This window comes from Hippichthys cyanospilos, chromosome 1, assembly GCF_059441005.1.
Source record: "Hippichthys cyanospilos isolate Australia breed blue-spotted pipefish chromosome 1, RoL_Hcya_1.0, whole genome shotgun sequence".
NCBI lineage: Eukaryota > Metazoa > Chordata > Actinopteri > Syngnathiformes > Syngnathidae > Hippichthys > Hippichthys cyanospilos.
Window position 1 is genome coordinate 5,132,501 of NC_142369.1, and position 20,240 is coordinate 5,152,740.

Sequence of the window (20,240 nt, forward strand, 5' to 3'; positions counted from 1 at the left end):
TTTTTTGTTTGTTTGTTTGTTTTTTGTTTTTTAACGGCCATAATTAACGGTAGACAGTTTTAACAAATTGATAGACGCCGTTGTAATATCTCGGAAGGACAGAACATTGGGTTATTCATCAAAAAAATATATATATTTATGTTCATTTCATTTTATTTGATATTAAATTGTAAAGTATTGATGACTCTAGTGCCCTTCCGCAGCTTCATCGATCGGATGCGCCGCCTCCATTCCTCAGCCGGGAATTTCCGACTTGGGGCGTAAATTCAAGAAAGGCCGGTTGCCGTGGGCGACCGCTCGACGACCGCGAGCGCTTGATTGATGGCGAGCCGCTCCCCTTTCCATTCAGGTTAACTCCTTCCAATTAACCAACCGCGTCATCAGAATTGATCCCCGATACGGATCAGGATCCAATTGCGCCCCGGGTAACCGTCGCTCAAGCGGACGCCCATGAAAATACACCCCCGCTCACGTGCAAAGCAACAACAAACAAAGAAACGTACGCACGGCAATCTAACAAAGCCCACCTTACTGTGTGTGTGTGTAGGTGTGTGTGTGTGTGTGTGTGTGTGTAGGTCTGTGTGTGTGTGTGTGCGGCTTTGGCCGGTTCTGTTGGCCCGCACGATTCATTCGCGCTATTTAAACCGACGGGTTCACGGGGGCGAGGAAAGATTTGACCAAAAAAAAGGCAGAAAAGTCATGCACAAAAGGCTTGCTGCACTGCACGTATGCACACACACACACACACACACACACACACACACACTGAGTGTGCGCTGAGTGGAGCAGGTGAGTCACGCTGCTGTGCGCTTTTCATTTGGAGGTCGGCACATGCACAAACAGAACGCATCCCTTAAAAATAAATAAGTAAATAAATATATATATATATATATATATATATATATATATATATATATATATATATATATATATATATATATATATATATATATATATCCATCTTTTCAGATGAGGAGTTGCGCTTTGTGTATTTCAGGTAACTACGTAGCTTAATTTTCATGCTAATGCTAACGCATCAGCCTGTATAAGCATGCGACGTGAACACAAACGATGTTGCTACATAGTTAGACATTCACTAGTACAGTATTCTCAACGCGCACATTCTTTATCCTCTGCAAGGAGCTAAGACAATTTTTTGGAAATACCTACACACACACACAAAAAGTAGCATGCAATTTACAAGCCCACGAATGGTGCTTCAACACACGTAGACTTGACTAGAACAGTGCGGACACATTTTGAAGGTACATACACACACACTGAAATGAACGACAAGGTATTCATATGTTCCTGCCGCCGTAAAAAAAAATAAAAACTACTAACAGGCAATTGACAAGACCACTAACGGTGCTGCAACACATGTAGACTTCAAAAAAACGGTACCCTCACTTATATGTTCTTCATCCTCTGCAAGGAGCTGCAACACATTTTGGAAGTGCATACATGAACGACAAAGGCATCAATCTGTTCCTGCCTCCGCTGCCAAAAAAATAGTAGGCAATTTACAAGACCACTAATGGTGCTGCAACACCTTTACACTTCACTAGTTCAGTACTCTGAGTCATAAGTTCTTCATCCTCTGCAAGGAGCTGCAACAAATTTTGGAAGTACCTAACACACACTAAAATGAAGGACAAAGTCATTCCTCTGTTCCTACCTTCTACTCAAAAAAAGTAGCAGGCAATATACAAGACCACTAAAGGAGCTGCAACACATGTAGACTTCACTAGAACAGTACGGACAAATTTTCCACACGTACTGAAATGAACGACAAAGTCATTCATCTGTTCATGCCTCCTCCACCAAAAAAATAGTGGCTGGCCATTTACAAGACCACTAATGCTGCTGCAACACACGTAGACTTCACTAGAACAGTATGGACAAATTTCGGAAGTACCTACGCACAATGAAAAAATACATTTGAAAGCACAATCACGAATAAATAAACAATAATATATTCTGCAAGTAATTAGTAACCATGAAAGAGTATCGATATCGAGTATCAGTCCTGAGCTGATACTTGACCTCATTTCAAGGTATTAATACTCGCATTGGCAGCCAATAATAGCTAGTAGCGGTAGTAGTAGAAATTGCACATCAGACGAACACACAATTGTTAAGAATTTCATGAAATTTGAAGGGCAAAGCAATCGCGGCAAATTATGGCCCAGGGGCCATCCACATTTTTGCAAAACGCGGCAACGATCTTGAAATAAGTCATAAAAGCTTTGACGAAAACATTTCACAGTCTTTGTGGGAACTTCTTGGTCTTGTTTAAGATTAGGGAAAAGGAAATGCATGTCCCCCCCCCCCGTGCACATGTCTCTTCGTCTTTGCAATCTTGTCGGGCGTGGAATTGCGTTTGCAGAAGGCCCTGAGGGTGACAATGAGTCAGGAAGCATACGGTCCAATAGGATTTCTTGGAGCTCCTTTCACCTGCTCGACAGGCCGCCTGCCTGCCTGCCTGCTGCTCGCATCGCTTCCTTTCAATTATAAAAGCAGATGACGGCCAGTTTTCTTGTTAGCCTGCGTTTTTTTCACCTTTTTTGGATCGTCAGCCATGTCGATATATTGCAAAATGAAATGACACCATACCGCAATACGACGCTCGCTTTCGATATACTGCGTGCCTTTTGCCACGCCTTATTTTTGGTTGTAACAAAGTACCGTGATTCCCCAAATATAAGGCACCATTTTTTCCCAAATATGAAGGCTAAAATTATGGGTAAGTCCTATACGTCCTTCAGTTTTCAATATATTATGTGTGAATTTTATACGCCTTATTTTTGTAATATTTTGTTGTAACGTAGTAGCGTAGTTCCCCAAATATAAGACACACTTTTTTTTTTTTCCAAGAATGAAGGCTAAAATTAGGGGTAATTCCTATGAACAGTAACTTCAAAATGATATGCTCGCTTTCCAATATATTTCATGCAAATTTTCAGACGCCTTTTTTGTAATACATTGTGACAAAGTACCGTAATATTAGTACCATATTTTTTCCCCCAAATATAAGACGCGCATTTTTTCCCAAAAATTTATTTTCACTAGATAGATAGATAGATAGATAGATAGATAGATAGATAGATAGATAGATTGAACAGCCTGTTGATACTCGATCTTGATAGATAGATCTAACAGCCTGTTAACACTTGATCTTGGGTGATAGATAGATAGATAGATAGATAGATAGATAGATAGATAGATAGATAGATAGATAGATAGATAGATAGATAGATAGATAGATAGATAGATAGATTGATTGAACAGCCTGTTAATACTCGATCTTGATAGATGCTAGATCTAACAGCCTATTAATACTTGATGACAGACAGAGAGAGACACAGATAGATAGATAGATAGATAGATAGATAGATAGATAGATAGATAGATAGATAGATAGATAGATAGATAGATAGATAGATAGATAGATAGATAGATTGATTGAACAGCCTGTTAATACTCGATCTTGATAGATGCTAGATCTAACAGCCTATTAATACTTGATGACAGACAGAGAGAGACACAGATAGATAGATAGATAGATAGATAGATAGATAGATAGATAGATAGATAGATAGATAGATAGATAGATAGATAGATAGATAGATAGATAGATAGATAGATAGATAGATAGATAGATAGATAGATAGATAGGTAGATAGATAGATAGATAGATAGGTAGATAGATAGATAGATAGATAGATAGATTGATTGAACAGCCTGTTAATACTCGATCTTGATAGATGCTAGATCTAACAGCCTATTAATACTTGATGACAGACAGAGAGAGACACAGATAGATAGATAGATAGATAGATAGATAGATAGATAGATAGATAGATAGATAGATAGATAGATAGATAGATAGATAGATAGATAGATAGATAGATAGATAGATAGATAGATAGATAGATAGATAGATAGATATAGATAGATAGATAGAAAGATAGATAGATAGATAGATAGATAGATAGATAGATAGATAGATAGATAGATAGATAGATAGATAGATAGGTAGATAGATAGATAGATAGATAGGTAGATAGATAGATAGATAGATAGATAGATAGATAGATAGATAGGTAGATAGATAGATAGATAGATAGATAGATAGATAGATAGATAGATAGATAGATAGATAGATAGATAGATAGATAGATAGATAGATAGATAGATAGATAGATAGATAGATAGATAGATAGATAGATAGATAGATAGATAGATAGATAGATAGATAGATAGATAGATAGATAGATAGATAGAAGATCCAAAATGCAGCTGCTATGGCGACGGGTAAGCTTCTGGCTGTTTGGAGCGCAGGAGGAGCTTCGCCTCCATTTTCTTAAAAAATGTTGAGAACCACCAAATTCAAGAACTAATTAGTTGTTAAAAAATGAAGCTATCAAACAGTTTGATCTCTGCTCCCACCGGTCAATCGAGAGGATGGAAAAACGGCATGTCATCAAATTTGAATTTGTTGCCAGCTAGCTCTGAGAATCTAACACAACGGAAAGGGCTTGCAAATGGATTGGACCAAAAAAAACAAAAAAAAAAAAGTAGAACAGCGGCGCAAAGCATAAGCAAGCGCTCGGGCAGTCCCAAGCGCGCGCCGTTTCCTCTTAACGCTTCCACGCTTATCTATTTTTCATGCTAAGCGTGCGCAAATTACTATTCAAAGTTAGAGCGGCGCATGTTGGGAAGGCAGAAAGCTCATGTGCAAGCTAATGTCCACTTTGATGCACATAAAAGCGCCACCGTAGCCAACAACAGATTGGCAAACCCGCAGGATATGTGTCATAGATTCAGTAGAGACAAGATGGGCTGATTAAAAAATAAATAAATACATTAAAAGTGGGCAAAGGTGCGTGCAAGTAAGCTAACGTTATTGTCATCCCTGCACACAGATTAACCTGTATACACACACACACACACACACACACACACACACACACACACACACACACACACAGATACATATATATATATATATATATATATATATATATATATATATATATATATATATATATATATGCTTATTGGGCATTATATTAGGTAAAGTTGTACTTAAGAGGCGTGGCGCAGTCAGGGGTGTCAGAAGACGGAGCGGCTTTGGCTGCGTGCTCACAACCATCATCATCATAATTAACATTAATTGCACAAAGCGTTTGGTCACATCAACACGTCATGCTAATCTGGATGAGACAAACACTCACCACATGTCCGCCCGCATCATATAAATGCGTATGCGTGCGTCGGTGTGCAAAATGTCCATGTCCGCAGATAGTTTTGAAAATTGACAAATCATTTCTCGTCAAAGGTCAAATCATCTACTCATCACTTATTTACAGACACTAAGATAAAGCTTTCAACCCTTTAATTGTTGTTTTTGTCAATAACTCCCAATAACTCAAGTATTCCCTGCAACATAATATACATACACTATACTACAGTATATGCACAGTATGTACTATATATTATACCATATATATATATATATATATATATATATATATATATATATATATATATATATATACACACACACACACGTGTTTGTGCGTGTGTACATGTATATGCAAATGTGGCGTCTGCGTGCAGTGGCGTTTGCGGCATCAGGTTCCAGATGTGGCGCTCATCTTTCTAACTGGCCCTGGCAATGGAAGCCTAATCCCACGCCACGTAATGTATGCAAGCCCATAATGCATAGCACACGTACGACGTTATGCAACGCGCGATGGGCATAATCCGCAGCCAGATGGGCGAGCCAGCTATCGGCCAGATTGCCAGCGTACGGCCGACAATAGCCGCAGGCCGCGCTCTGATTGGCTCTGGTTTACGAATGCAGAGGAGCTTGTGTTTCGAGACGCGCCCGTGTGTGCGTTCCGCATGTTAGGTACTGCGTGTGACGCTGAGAGGCCATGGCAACGCGGCATGCGCAAACACACATACAAAAACATGGAGCGGGGGGTTCAATCGAAGTGGGGACATTCTATTGATGCGATGCTTTTCCGGACCCGTAAGCATAACCTTTAACCATCACAACAGATTGCCTAACACTAACCTCAAGCAAAATCCAATTCGAAGCTATACTCAAAAAAAGCAAGTCTTGACCCTCATAAGGAGGTCTGAACTGGGGGCTCCACAGGTGCAGGAGGTCCCCACAAAAACAGTTTTAACCCATGTGTAACCCAATTTTCAACGTGTTTCTCACATATTTACCATTGTTTTGAAAATCCAGTAAGACATGTTTATAATAGAGATAGGAAAGAAAAAAACAAGACTTTTATTGTCCCTCTCGGCCCTCAGTATTGCAGTATTGATGTATGGCAAGGTTGTCTTTTTTTCTTTTAAACGACCATAAGTAAAACGTCTTTTTGTTGTTATTTTCATGACCATGTATACTAAGGCTTTTCTTTTTTTTTTTTTTGTCTTTTTTGCTGTTGCTTTTTTCAAATGACCAAAAATTCAATGATTGTTGTTTCACCCCGGAATTTCTTAAAGTTGAAGACAACCGCACAAACACAAATGAATGAAATGTTCAAGGATAACCTAAATCAGTTCCGAAACATCCTTTTTTCGGGTGCGGCCCATGCAGCCCATTTGATCCACGGACCGGTAAAAAGGCCGCGGACCGGAGGTTGGGGACCTCTGGTCCAGCCCTAACCTCAAGCGAAAGCCCATTCAAAGCTATACTCAAAAGAGCAAGTGTGGACCCACAAAAACAGAGCTGAACTTGTGCAAGGAGTCCCCACAAAGCCGGTGAAACCTGGGCGCGCGCACACACAAGTGTGCTCCATGAGCAAAACAAAAGTACAGAAGACAATGAAAGGGCGGCGTGCAGCGTTGTCATAGGCCCAAGTCAGCCATGATGCGGAAAAAGCAAAGATTGGAGGCCAGGGCTGAGCAGGGACACTTGAAGACGCGCCGATGTAGCCGAGCGGCAAAATCGCCCGCAGAGAAGAGATGAACCAAAAGTGACACGAGTCCGCTGAAGAAAGGCGCCCGGCAACCCGGTTTTTCAACGTTTGGCTTTTTCTCGTGAGCTGAAATCTGAGGTCCCAGCCAAGCCATCGTAAAAACTCCATCGCGCCCTGCCACTGTCGCACTTTTAAAGCCACAGATGTTTGACTAATAATGGTGCAGCAACCCGCGTAGACAGAAAACACACTGGGAGATCGGGTACTTATCCTTTCGGATTAATATTAACTCGACGATGGGGCTGCACGACTACGGCCGGGATAATCATCGCCTTTGGTCCAACATGCCTATTTATTGCTCTTCTTTTTAAAACAAGCAGTATAAAAACCGTGTTTCAAGGCTTGATACTTACAAATAATAATCATAAACTCAAATGAATAAAGAAATAATTATGGCAAAAACGCACAGGGCAACGCAGCTAACTTACTTGCTGAGTGCAAACCAATGAAAAAAAATGAAGCCACTTAGAGCCAAGCACGTGTTTTAGTTTGATGCCAATTTTCATTAATAAGCAGTCAAAATGTCATTTTCGGTCATTTCAAAGCAAATTTATTCCAACTTCAGATTTTCGGTCACGATTAACGAAGCCGATCCTCAGCCGATCCATGTCAAATCAAGCTTTTTGTCACCCTACCACCAGGGGGCAACGTTTCCCACATGTTTGCGTGACAAAAGCCAGAGGCAAATTTATTCCAACTTCAGATTTACGGTCACGATTAACGAAGCCGATCCTCAGCCGATCCATGTCCAATCAAGCTTTTTGTCATCCTACCAACAGGGGGCAATGTTTTCCACATGTTTGCGTGAAAAAAGCCTCTGCTTTTCTCACCCTAATACAGTGGGCTCCCGGTTTACAGGATTAATCCCTTCCGCGGTTGGGATCGTACACGAATTCGGGCAAGCCAAAACCTGTTAAATAGCTAATACGTGCATATTAAAAAATAGTGCAGTAAGATCGACTTATATATAATATACATGCATACAATTAAATAACGTCATAAAAAAAAACATAGAAAGGATTTATTTACCTTTGAGTGACGCATGGCCATATTCCCTAGTAAGGGTAGCCTAGGCTAGGCTAGCTTAGCTTTCTTCATATTTCCTGTTTATCTCCAGCTTGGTTTCCATCTAAACCATCGTCTTCTCTGACATCACTAGCAATCCTGGGACTCATGGATCCCCAATTCAAGTTTGAATTACGCACTCAAACGCATAATAAAGACGATATTGAAAGCACTCTCACACAAGATCAAGTCTTTGGGCAGCCATCTTTGTGACCCCGTGCGCCGACCAATAGCAGACCAGCACCTTTATGACCCCATCACGCTGACCAATAGAGGACCAGCATTGTGGTGACGCATTGCAGCGGGGGCAATTTGACGACAACAGAAAATAAGAGCAATTACCTAAAAGCGCCTCAAGAGGGAGGCGAAACAACAAACTCAACCAAACCCAAAGGTCATGACAGTTGTTGATGGCAAAGCGGGATAAATGCCTTAAAGAGGGGACGAAAAAACTCAGCATTCCACATCGTGACATGGAAAAAACGTAAGCCGGCGACAGTGTGTACTATTTAGCAGTGTGAAAGGGCTTCATTTTTTTCATTGGTTTGCACCGTCTCCGTTGAATTGGATTGATCCATTTATTTGTTTATTTATTTGAGTTTATGATTATTATCTGTAAGCATCAAGCCTTGAAGCCTTGTTTATGTAGCGCTTGTTAAAAAGAAGGGCAATAAACAGACATGTTTGAGCAAACATGATGAATAACAAGTGATTTCAACATGGACCAAAATAATCGTTATTACGATTTCGGGCATAATCGTGCAGGCCTGCCACGAAGCGACGGTGAGCGAGCGGGAGCAAGGCTCCGTTTCCATCTTGTTGCGTGAATAAACTGGCCGCAAACAAGCTCGCCCTTGTTTCTTTGGCGTTTTGTTCGTTCCCGAAGCCCCCGGCTGGTCCATCCCGCCGGCATTCCCGCTTTTGGCCAAGTCGGTAACCATGGAGTCCTGGCCTCCCTGCTTGTGCCGTCGTCCGCTCCTCGTCCTCATCCTTCCGTAATCTGCCTTACGTCATCTGGTGATCATACGTTTGATTTGGCCGCCCTGATTACGAGGATCGCGAGCGATTGAACGATCGGTAGGAAAACAATGGCGGATGATGAGTACCCATAATCCCTTAGTTTGTTTGTTGGAGGGGCCGGAGCCAGGGGCGTAGCTAGGGATTTTTCTCTTGGGTGACATGCACAGGCAGGCTTTCTTGAATTAAATCCTACTATAAGGCGCGTCAATTTTGAACAGAGGCGCCCGAAATTTTCGAATTGGGTGGTAATTCTACTTACCAAATTACCGTAATTTCTTCCGGGAGTCATTTTGCAACGTGAATCTTTCATACGTTGACACGCTTTTAACATGTAAAGAGCCTAATCTGTTCTAGCCCCCCCCAAAAAAAAACAACCCCTCATAAACCCCTCAAAAGAATTATAGTGCTAGCGCCATCTAGTGGCAGCAAATTTTACGATTCGCCGTAAACTGCTTTAAACTCAACTCAGATCATCCGATCTTCTCAAAGTTTCATATATTTAAGAGGAGTCCTTTCCGGAAGACATCTACGAACTTACTTTTACTTTTACTTTACTTACTTTTTTTATTGTAGTGCTTGCACCGCCTTTGTGGCTGAAAATAATATACCGTTATTTTTATGCGTACATTTACAGTGGTACTTCTACTTATGAAATAAATTCGTTCCGGAAGTAATTTTGTAAGGTGAACCTTTGTAGATGAATTATAGCGCTAGTGCCACCTAGTGTCGGCAAAAACATGTCATTTTTACAAATAAATGTTTTACATTGAGCCTGATAACCTAATACACCTTGAAATGTATGGGTAATGCCTTGACAAGCAGCTCACACCTTACGCCTAATATTTCGGATTTTTTGAATTATGGGCGGGGCCTATAGGACACCGCAAAGTCCGACGATTGATCGTAACAGCAAAATCCGCTTTAACTCAACCCCGATAATCCAATTTTAGCGAAAATGTCATATATTTAATAGGAGCCTTTCCTGCGGACGTCTACAAAATTACTTACCTAGTGGCTGAAATTAATATCATAATACTATTTTAACAATTTTATTAACAGCGGCACTTCTACTTGCAAAATGTATTCCTTCCGGAAGTAATTTCGTAACGTGAATCTTTTTCTTACATGTAAATAGCCTAATCCATTCCAAGCCCCCTAAAAATCCTAGTAAACCCCTTGAATGGATTGTAGCGCTAGCGCCACCTCGTGGATGCAAAAAAATGTCAAGTTTACAAGTTGACTTCAACATTGTTCCATGATGTCGGAGGACGGCAGCGAAGCACTACTTTTGTCTAACAGTGATATGAGATGCCACATTTCCTTCCTGTGCGCAGAAAATGCGAGCAGTTTTGAAACACGAGAGAGCACCAAAAAATAGATACGGTTCTGAATTTTGACCGCATTTGAGCCCCGACGTTTGCTCTTTCATTACAAGCAGCCTGTATTTGTGGTCTTTTTTTTTTTCTCTCTTGCAAGCCACACAAGCTGGGTGGAGAGGCCAAATGACAGGGTGTCAAGGGCGGAGGAGGGAAAGGAGCAACAAGTGCTCCATCTGCTCCTCCGCTCTGACATGGGCAGGAGCCACCGGGAACTTTGCAAAAAATTCTAAAAAAGTGCCACGCAGCCCTTCAACCGCGCACCACCACAGACGGGGAGAAAAGCAAAACGTGTCGTAAAAACAGACCAAAAAAAAAAAGATTTGGAGGACAGGACTTACGCTCTGGACGGAAAATGGCCAAAAGACGAGGTCGTTCGAAGGGGAGTCAATACGAGCGCCGGACGACTTCCTAAGATGAAAAAAGAATAACTCTTCATGCAGATTTCAAAACTATGCTCGTTTCCAGAGAATTTATTGATTTATTTTCTTAAACAAGAACTTTTCTCAAACTAGAACATATCACCGGCGATGTCCTTCTCTTTAATCCATAATAGAAGAAGCCTCTCCATTTTGTTGTTGAGCGAGGTCCGTCCCCCGGCAAGGAAAGTCTTGCCCTTAGAAGATTGCCGAGCGGTTACGGCCATATTCACGAGCAAGGTTAACTACGCGTGCGCCTCCTTCGTATTTTTTTATTATCTCCTGCTTGGTTTCTATTGTCATCATCCTCTTACTCCTTCCTTTACCGCCACTTGCAATTTTAGAAGCCATGTCTAACAGATAAAGTTTGCAAAGTCTTCGCAACACACCGACCAGCCGTGCCATCAAGCTAGATGAAGGCGTTCGGCCAATAGCGTATCGGCATTTCTGTGATTGACGTGACGCCGGCCAATAGCATATCCGCATCTCCGTGACTGAGACCGGGACTGTGACCTTAATCGAGCAATAGCATATCGGCATCTCCGTGACCGAGACCGTGACTGAGACCTTGACTGTGACTTTATAAGCCTATAGCATATCGGCATTTCCGTGTCATGCGAGAATCGTTAATTTTGTTGACGCAGCAAAGCGAAAAAAATAGTACGGACACACTGACCGGCATGTTGGATTGTTCGTAAGACGAAAGGTTTGTGCGTAAGAGGGGGACAAAAAACGCTGCGGTCCACGTTCGTAAGATGAAAAATTCGTAAAACAGGGAGTTTGTAAACCGGGGGCGCACTGTACTATCTCAGATGGAGACATCAGAACTTTGACAAGATCCTTTCTGTTTGAGTAATATTTCTGCATGTGAACAAGAATGGACTCGGATGTTGGTTCAGCCTGCTCGCTTCTTTTATCGGAAGTAATGCCGTATCGAAATAGTACCATAGTTGCGCACCATTCGTGTTCCACCAAGTTTATGATCGTGCGCAAATGCCAATAGATCACAATTAAGAAACGTTTTAGTCATATTGCCATGCGTAAACAAGGACGGACTCGGACGTTGGTTCAGCCTGCTCGCTTCTTTTAATGAAAATAATGCCGTATGAAGCTCAGCTAACACCTACTGCTGTTAGCTGCACTTGTTGGTAACAGCCACCTGACATCCTCCCTCTGGCGCACGGGTGTCAAACTCAAGGCCCAGGGGCCAAACCCGGCCCGCCACATCATTTTATGTGGCCCGCGGAATGCTAATTATGACTATAATATTCTGACTAAAATACCAAATTTTCAAGTTGTCTTTAACTTTAAAATGTTGTTTTAGGACGCAACAAGTATTTTCTATGACTAATCACCCTTTTGAACGGCCCTTCGACGTAAACAAGAAGTACACTTTGGCCCACGGTTGAAACATGTACGACATCCCTGCTCTGGCGCATCCTGTTAGGGTAATTATTGTAAGTAAGAATTTGTACGGTTTGTATTGGGGGAATTACGGTAAATACAGTAGCTGTACTCATTGATATTGAAAGAACACTGGTAAAAAGTTCAAACAACCTGCAAATATTTTGGCAGATGTTTCAAGTTCCACCAAATCCGTCAGGCTCCACTCGAGTCTTTTAATGACTCGAAAGGCGTTTGAAAAGGACACGGAAAGACAAAGCGAAAGACTCCGAGGTGGTGTGGAAGAGCGCGCGGCCAGACGCGGGGCGGGCCAGCGGGGGATTAGGAGCGAGGGGACGTCCCGCTCGGCCCTGGGAGCAGATGGCCCCGCTTGACAAGAGGAAGCGCCCATACACATAACCAGCTTAGCGCGCACCAGAATAGAGGCCCAGAAGCGATGCCGACGTCGGCTTGGAGCGCTTCCCGGATTAGGTGCGGATGTCTCCCGCTACGTCCGCTAGCAAACGTAAAAAAAAAGAAAAAAAAGAAGGGAAAACCAGCACTGACATCCCCTTGATTTTCCACACTAAAGAGCCGTCAATGTTTTTCCGCCAAATGGCAGATTTAATGACGTTTTTTTGCAGCAAGTGATGCAATGTAATATAGTTTAATCTGACTGTTTTGTTGGCATTCCCTTTAGCGCAGCTCCATCTAGTGGGTGCATAGCGCAAGCCCAGCCACTACAGTAGCTTCTATTCTATGCGCCTAATAATGCGATGCGCCCTTTACATGAAAGCACTTTTAAAACAGGCCTTCTATCGGAGGGGCGCTTTACAATCCGATGCGCATTATAGAGCGGAAAGTAGGGCAATAAAGTTGGACTTATCTGATTGTTTTTTGGCATTCCCTTTAGCGGAATATGCCATTCATCTAAGGTGAGCCATATAATCAGACGCTTTATAGAGCAGGAAATTTTGCAGCGGCTCGGTGGAGCAGTGATTAGTACGTCCGCCTCACAGTTCAGGGACCCGAGTTCGAATCCATCTCCATCCACCTTCCTGTATAGAGTTTGCATGTTTGCAATGGGGAGGGGGGTGTCTTAAAATGATGCAAAATAAAGTTGCGGCCTTCTTTCCGCAGCTTGCGCGTCTCAATTATTCAGCGGCTGGCTAACAAGTCTGGCCCTGAATAATTCAGCCTGTTTGAAAACGTCGAGATCTTTGCTCGTCATCTTCATCGGAAATTTGCTGTCACGGTGACTATCGGATATCGGTGCCGTACAGACTGCGCATATTATCGAAAAAAAGGCGAATGTTGGGTATGGGCTTTGCGGATTAATTTTAAAGTATTTTCATTCAACGGGCTAAGCACAGAACTTAAGGATTTAAAAATGAAATGTTTTGCTGCCACTGGGTGGCGCTTGCACTATGTTGGAAAATATGACTCTCGATGTCTTTAGAAATTGACTCTGATCCGCTGTTTGAAACTGTGAGAAGATCAGATCATCAGGATGAAATTACCGCGGCTTTTATTGTAACGTTAAATCCCCGGTGCCATCATCGAAACGTCGTAAGATTTGCTATAAGCCATTAGAGGTTTCTAGAGGCTTTTCAGACAAAATTTCGGTTATATTTGTGCAACAGGTTCATTACAAAATTGCTATAATTTTTTTTCCGCCACTAATAAGTTGTGTAGATGTCTTCAGCATTGGACTCCCATCACAAATATGAAACGTTGGGAAGATTGGATCACCTGGGTCCAATTTCTGCAACTTTCACTGTTTCGGCCAATCATCTTTGCGGAGCCATGTTGGCCACGCCCATTATCGAAAAGTCGTAAAAATTGGAAACTTATATGTTCCATGTCTCGATGCTATTCTGACGAATATTCAGTTTAATAAATTAAACAGGCTTCAAAATAATACTTTTGCCTGCCACTAGGATCTAGCTTAAGTTAAGTCTTCTGTTAGTACAGACCAAATTTGACGAGGATCGAAATCATGTCCGCCCAGAAATGGATCAAAAATTGAATGGATGTTTTGCTGAATTCACGGGGTGTCCAAGCTAAGGCCCGGGGGCCATTTTGATGTACATTTTCAAATCAAAACACATATGTATTGTTAGCATGTTGTTAGCACTTTAGCAATGGCATCACACAGGAAGCACTTGGCATAACCCCAAACTAAACATACAAATGAAATATACTAAAAAGGTCTCTCTCTCTCTCTCTCTCTCATTGCACTCATCACCAACACACCAGCACCATCTCAAGGCAAACAGGTGAACTGCATTCATAGTCAACTACTACAATTAATTTAAAGGAGCATTTTCTAATTATTATTCTTGACATGATATATTTTGATTACTATGCACTAATGGAATTTTTGATGCATTGCATAATATTCATTCGACCCGTGTGGCACTGTGTTAGAAATGATTGAAATTCCTTTGATTTTTGTTTTTTTTACATCGTAAAAGAATCAATGGGGAAAAAACACTGAGCTGATATTTACAGCAGACGAATAAAACATATCAAATTTCAAAATGCGACGATTCTATGTGATTTCAGCTGGACGTATGAGAGTTTGTGTGCAAAAAAAAACATTGTCCAAATTTTGGACCATATGCCACTGTGATAATGACAAATTTTGCGACGCATTCGAATAGGATTAATGACAGTGACTTTCCTGCAATTTTTGCAACATTTCCTTGAGCGGCGATTAAACTATGTCAGCAAGCATCACATTTTTTTGTTGACCCGTGTTCCACCTCGAGACAGTAGGTGGCGGTAGAGACCAGTTAAAGTGTCATCGTCACTTCACAGGCAACAAACACAGACCATACGGAAGAAGTGATGCCACTGAACAATTTGAGTGGCTGAAGGAAAAAAAAATCCCAAATAACTTGAAAAGCACTGACAAAATTCGGGGCAAAAAATGCAATGGGTATAATTTGCAAAGTGTGTGAAGAAGGTTTGGGAGCATTTGGAACGGATTAGGCTATTGACATGCAAAAAGCGCATCTACTCATGAAAGATTGACGTGAGGAAAGGACTTCCGGAACGAATTGATTTGGTATGTACCGCTGTACTATTGTTTTCTCGCTGGAGTGGAGCGATTCCCGCCGGTTGTCTAAATCACATCATCCACGCAGCAAGTAGCATCCGAATGACGGACGGCAGCCCCTTCACGCTAGCGCAGCCTCCGCCTCGCGCTCGGCATTTTTACGCACACCCAAAGGCGTCCTCGGCGGACGAGCCGCGTCGGAGCGTTTACGCACGCGTGCGTAACCGATGGCGTCGCGCGTTTGTTTCCTCCTCGCATCCGACATCCACGCACGCACGCACGCACGCAGTCGCCTCTCCGGCGGAGGCTCACCGTGTTTAGACGGCTTCCGGCCGGCTCAGTGGCTCGCGGCCCCCCCGGGTGTCATCATCAGGCAGGCAGGCCGGACTACAGCGACGAAACTGCACCGCTGCGCTCTTGACTCTCTTCCTCCTCCTCCTCCTCCTCGGCCGCCGGCGGCGCCAGCCACTGAGCATGCGCACTGGCTCGCTCTCGTTTCGCTCTCTCTTCACGCTTGCGCGCTCCCCATGCCTCCTCCTCGCTCTTTTGCACCCTCTCGCAACTTTGGCTCTCTCTCCCTTGTTCTCTCTCTTCCATTTCTCTCTCCCTCCGCTCACTTTTTTTTCTTTCCTCCCTCGTTCGCTCTCTCTCTTTCACTTTTTTTTGTCCCTCTTTCCCCTCCCCCTTGCAGTTTCTCGCTTTACTCATTCACTCTCCCCCTTTTGGTCTCTCACTCTTTCTTTCGCTCTTGCTCTCCCCTTCCTCCGTCTCTGTGATTTCTCTCTTTCTCTCTCTCTCCCCCCTTTTCTCTCTTACCTCCCCTATTTTCCTTCTTTACCTCCCTTATTTTTCTCCTTCTCTCTTTTTCTTTTCTGTTCTTTTCTCTTTTCTTCTCCTCTCCTCTCTCGCTTCCTTTCTCTCCTTCCCCTTTTTCTCTCTTACCTCCCTTATTTTCCTCCCTCTCCCTTTTTCTTTTGCCCCTTTCGTTCTCCCTCCTTCTCTCTCTTTCTCTTCCCTCTTTTCCTCTCCCCTCCCCTCTCGCTTTCTTTCTTTCTCTCCCTCCCCTGCTCTCCTTTTTCTCTCATCCCTCTTTCGCTCAAAGTTGTCAAACAAAGTTGTCTCAATTTGATTCGGTCCTTCTTGGTCACCATATTGGGTTGTTTGTATTCCAACTGCTTTTTAGCTTTTAAATTTTGATGTCGTGCGTCTCTACACAATTGCCAACAGTAATCACAAATGAAACTGATTATTTCATTTGGAGAAAAGAGACAAAATTCACGCAGCGCAGCTGAACAGAGAAGAATTGGCACTAGCACTTGTTTAACGTCTCTCTCTCTCTCTCTCTCTCTCTCTCTCTCTCACACACACACACACTGATAAAGTAAGCACACTGTTACCCTCTTATTTAAAATCGCGCATGTGACATTAAAATGCAAATGAGTGAGACACCATTTTGGCTCTCTTTTCTTATTTAGGAGGGCAAGGACGCACTGTTTTTTTCAGTGATCATCACTTCCACCACGATCACAATCATCATCATCACCAGAATCATAATCATCCTCCAATCAAGATCATGATTATCACCATCATCATCGTCGTAATCATCACCAGAATCATAACCATAATCATCATCCTCATCAGCAGCAGCATCATCACATCATCATCAGCATCAGCATCATCACCAGAATCATAATCATCATCCCCATCAACATCATCATCATCGTCATTTATCATCAGCATCATCGTCACCATCACCAGAATCGAAATCACCATCATCTTCATCTTTATCATCACCCGCACAATAATCCTCAACATCACCACATCATCATTCGCATCGTCGTAACCAGCACCATCATCAACATCAGGGCACCGACTTCATTTTTGGTGTTTAATGAGCTACTGCATGGATCCTGTTCTCTTTGGTCGCTCGGAACGATTCCGGAACACGACAGCCAGCCCCTCCCCCTCTGCCTGCCTCTCCGCCAAACAAGACGAAGCTCTCGTGGGTTTTGGCTCTCCCTGCTGAACGACAAAGACGTGCGCCGGTGCAAATGCGGAGCTTGCATCTTTCTGCCATCTCCACTCATGTCCACATCATAACGTTGCCTCCCTTTTGCACATTTGCGCTTCAACACAAGCGAGCTCTGGGTAGCAAGCATTTACGACGCGGCGTGACACGAAGGCCCCGTTTTGCCATTAGTTGCGAGCCAGCAACTTGTAAGCGCAACTTGCTTCACCATCGCACTCCCGCCATCTTTTGCCATCCGCTTGAGGACAATCTAACAGCAGCACAACGGCATCAAACATCTGGCCACACGTTGGCCAGCACCCCCCGTCTGCAGGCAAGCAGAAGCACCATCCTCCATTCACACTGTCCAGTCAATGATGTTTGCAGTCCAGAAATGAACAGCATGTTGGTGGTCTAATGCACAGGTGTCAAACTCAAGGCCCGGGGGGCCGGATTGGGCCCACCGCATCATTTTATTTGACCCGCCAAATGATAATTATGACTTTGACTTTATGGCTAAAACACCAAACATGCAAGTTGTCTTCAACTTTGACAAGTTTTGTTATCAATACCCTTCTTTTGAACACTTTGTAGTGGCCTACGATTTCAAAATGTTAAAGTCACAAGTGTCAAACTTAAGGCCCGGGGGCCAGATCCAGCCCGCAACATCATTTTATGTGGCCCGCAAAATGCTAATGACGACTTCGAGTTTCTGACTAAAGATTTTCAAGTTGTCGTCAATGTTTCTCAATATATATACATATACTGTACACACATACACACACACACATTTTGGAGGCCACCGAAGTAACGTGACCAACTACCCTAATGCGGAGAGTGCCCCCTGGTGGTGAGTAAAAGCAAACTTAAAAGCAATACTTAAGAACTACCTTATGTCTTAATGGGAGAATCCCCCCCACTGGACTAGAAGGGTTCAAAGTGTGAGTAATCTTCGTGGTTTGTCGATAATCAGTTTTGATTGGGAAAGTCATGTTTCAAGTATTTGGGCTTAATTGCTCGCATATATATATATATATATATATATATATATATATATATATATACACACACACACACACAGGGGGCCCCCTGTCTTATGTATTTTTCATCTTACGACGTGGGCCGCGGCGTTTTTTTGTCCCCCTCTTACGCACAAACCTTTCGTCTTATGAACCATCCAACATGCCGGTCATTGTGTCCGCACTATTTTTTTCGCTTTGCTGCATCAACAAAAACAACTTTTCTCGCATGTCACGGAAATGCCGATATGCTATCGGTCGATTATGGCAGTCACGGAGATGCGGATATGCTATTGGCCGGCGTCACGTCAATCACAGAAATGCCGATACGCTATTGGCCGAACGCCCTCATCTAGCTTGATGGCACGAGCTGGTCGGTGTGTTGTGAAGACTTTGCAAACTTTTATCTGTTAGACATGGCTTCAAAAATTGCAAGTGGCGGTAAAGGAAGAAGTAAGAGGATGATGACAATAGAAACCAAGCAGGAGATAATAAAAAAAATACAAAGGAGGCGCACGCATAGTTAACCTTACTAGTGAGTATGGCTGTAACCGCTCGACAATCGGTACAATTGTCAAGAACAAGGAAGCTATTAAAGCAAGCAAGTCTACAAAGGGCAAGACTTTCCTTGCCAGTGGACGGACCTCGGTCAACAACAAAACGGAGAGGCTTCTTCTTTTATGGATTAATGAGAAGGAAATCGCCGGTGATATGTTCTCGTTTGAAAAAAGTTCTCATTTAAGATTAAGTTCTCGGATAATAAAATCTGCGGGTTGGTCTCTGCTCCCCTCCGCCTCCACCCACCACTAGCTCAAGTCACGTCGCCCCAAAGGTAAATGTCATTTTTCCTTTGTATATTTATGTTTTTTTAATTTAACTGTACAGTAGATTATGTTACTAATTTTTAATATGTGTATAAAGTCGTGATGTTTTTACATCACTAATAAACATAGGTTTGGATTGCCCGTCATACGGCCAATTCGAGTTACGAGCCTTGCCGCTGAACGGATTAAGGTCGTAACACGGGGGCCCACTGTATATACATACACACACACACACGCACGCACACACAGGGTTACATACAGGTGCTCATTGCAAAGGAGTCACGAGAAGGCAATTTAGCAACAAGGTGCTTCATGTTTAAATTCTTCAAAAGCAAATTTACTGTCCCTGACGCAGCATTATAAAGGTTTTAGTTATAGATTTGCCGATGAAATCGTAAATAGCCCCATTTGAAAGCCGCTCAATGAGAGAATTCAACTCGTACATGGGGGTACTGTTTATGGAAATTAGCTTAATAACAACGGATGATTCGTGACCCCCCCCCAAAAAAAAAAAAAGCCAAAGCAGAGAGGTGGTCGTCAGAAGCAAATTCCTCATTTGCATCTGCTCGGTTTTCTTCTCGCCTGGAGCATTTCTGACCTTTCACTCGGATTCAACTCCCTCTCTCTCTCTCTTTCACTCACTCTCTCTCTCGCACACACACACACACACCTGCAAAAAGCGCAGCACATCCCATGTGCAGTCACAACATTTCAATGACAGCGAGTGACACCGCGTCTGCGCCGAGAGGACGAAAGGAAAAAAGGGGTCGGCCTCAATTGAGGTTAATAATGCAAGGGGCCTAAAGGAAGACAACGCAACAAGAACGGCCGCCATAATTCATGAGTGACAGCGCCAATAATGCATGATCTGCCCCCCCCCCAAAAAAAAAAAAAAAAGACAACAAGTCGTATGCAAGAAGCAGCCCAGTGGAAGGGGGCGCCGCTCGCTGCCATGTTAGCGAGAGCGCTCTCCTGCCGTTTGCCGGCGCTTGCGACTGGAGCGTCAGCTTGTTACCATCAAAGCGCATCAATTAAATACGATTCGTGATGGCGTCGCA

General features: G+C 43.0%; 1 protein-coding gene across 2 annotated transcripts in view; it reads right to left on the minus strand.

Annotated features, from left to right (window-relative positions):
• LOC148428748 (sodium/calcium exchanger 1-like) overlaps positions 1–15,866 on the minus strand; it is a 34,479-nt gene extending 18,613 nt beyond the window's left edge. For both annotated transcript variants that reach the window (XM_088410573.1, XM_088410567.1), the window contains exon 1: positions 15,644–15,866. The gene's annotated coding sequence lies outside the window, so the exon portion shown is untranslated. The remainder of the gene's footprint in view (positions 1–15,643) is intronic.
• Between the last annotated feature and the right edge of the window lie 4,374 nt (positions 15,867–20,240).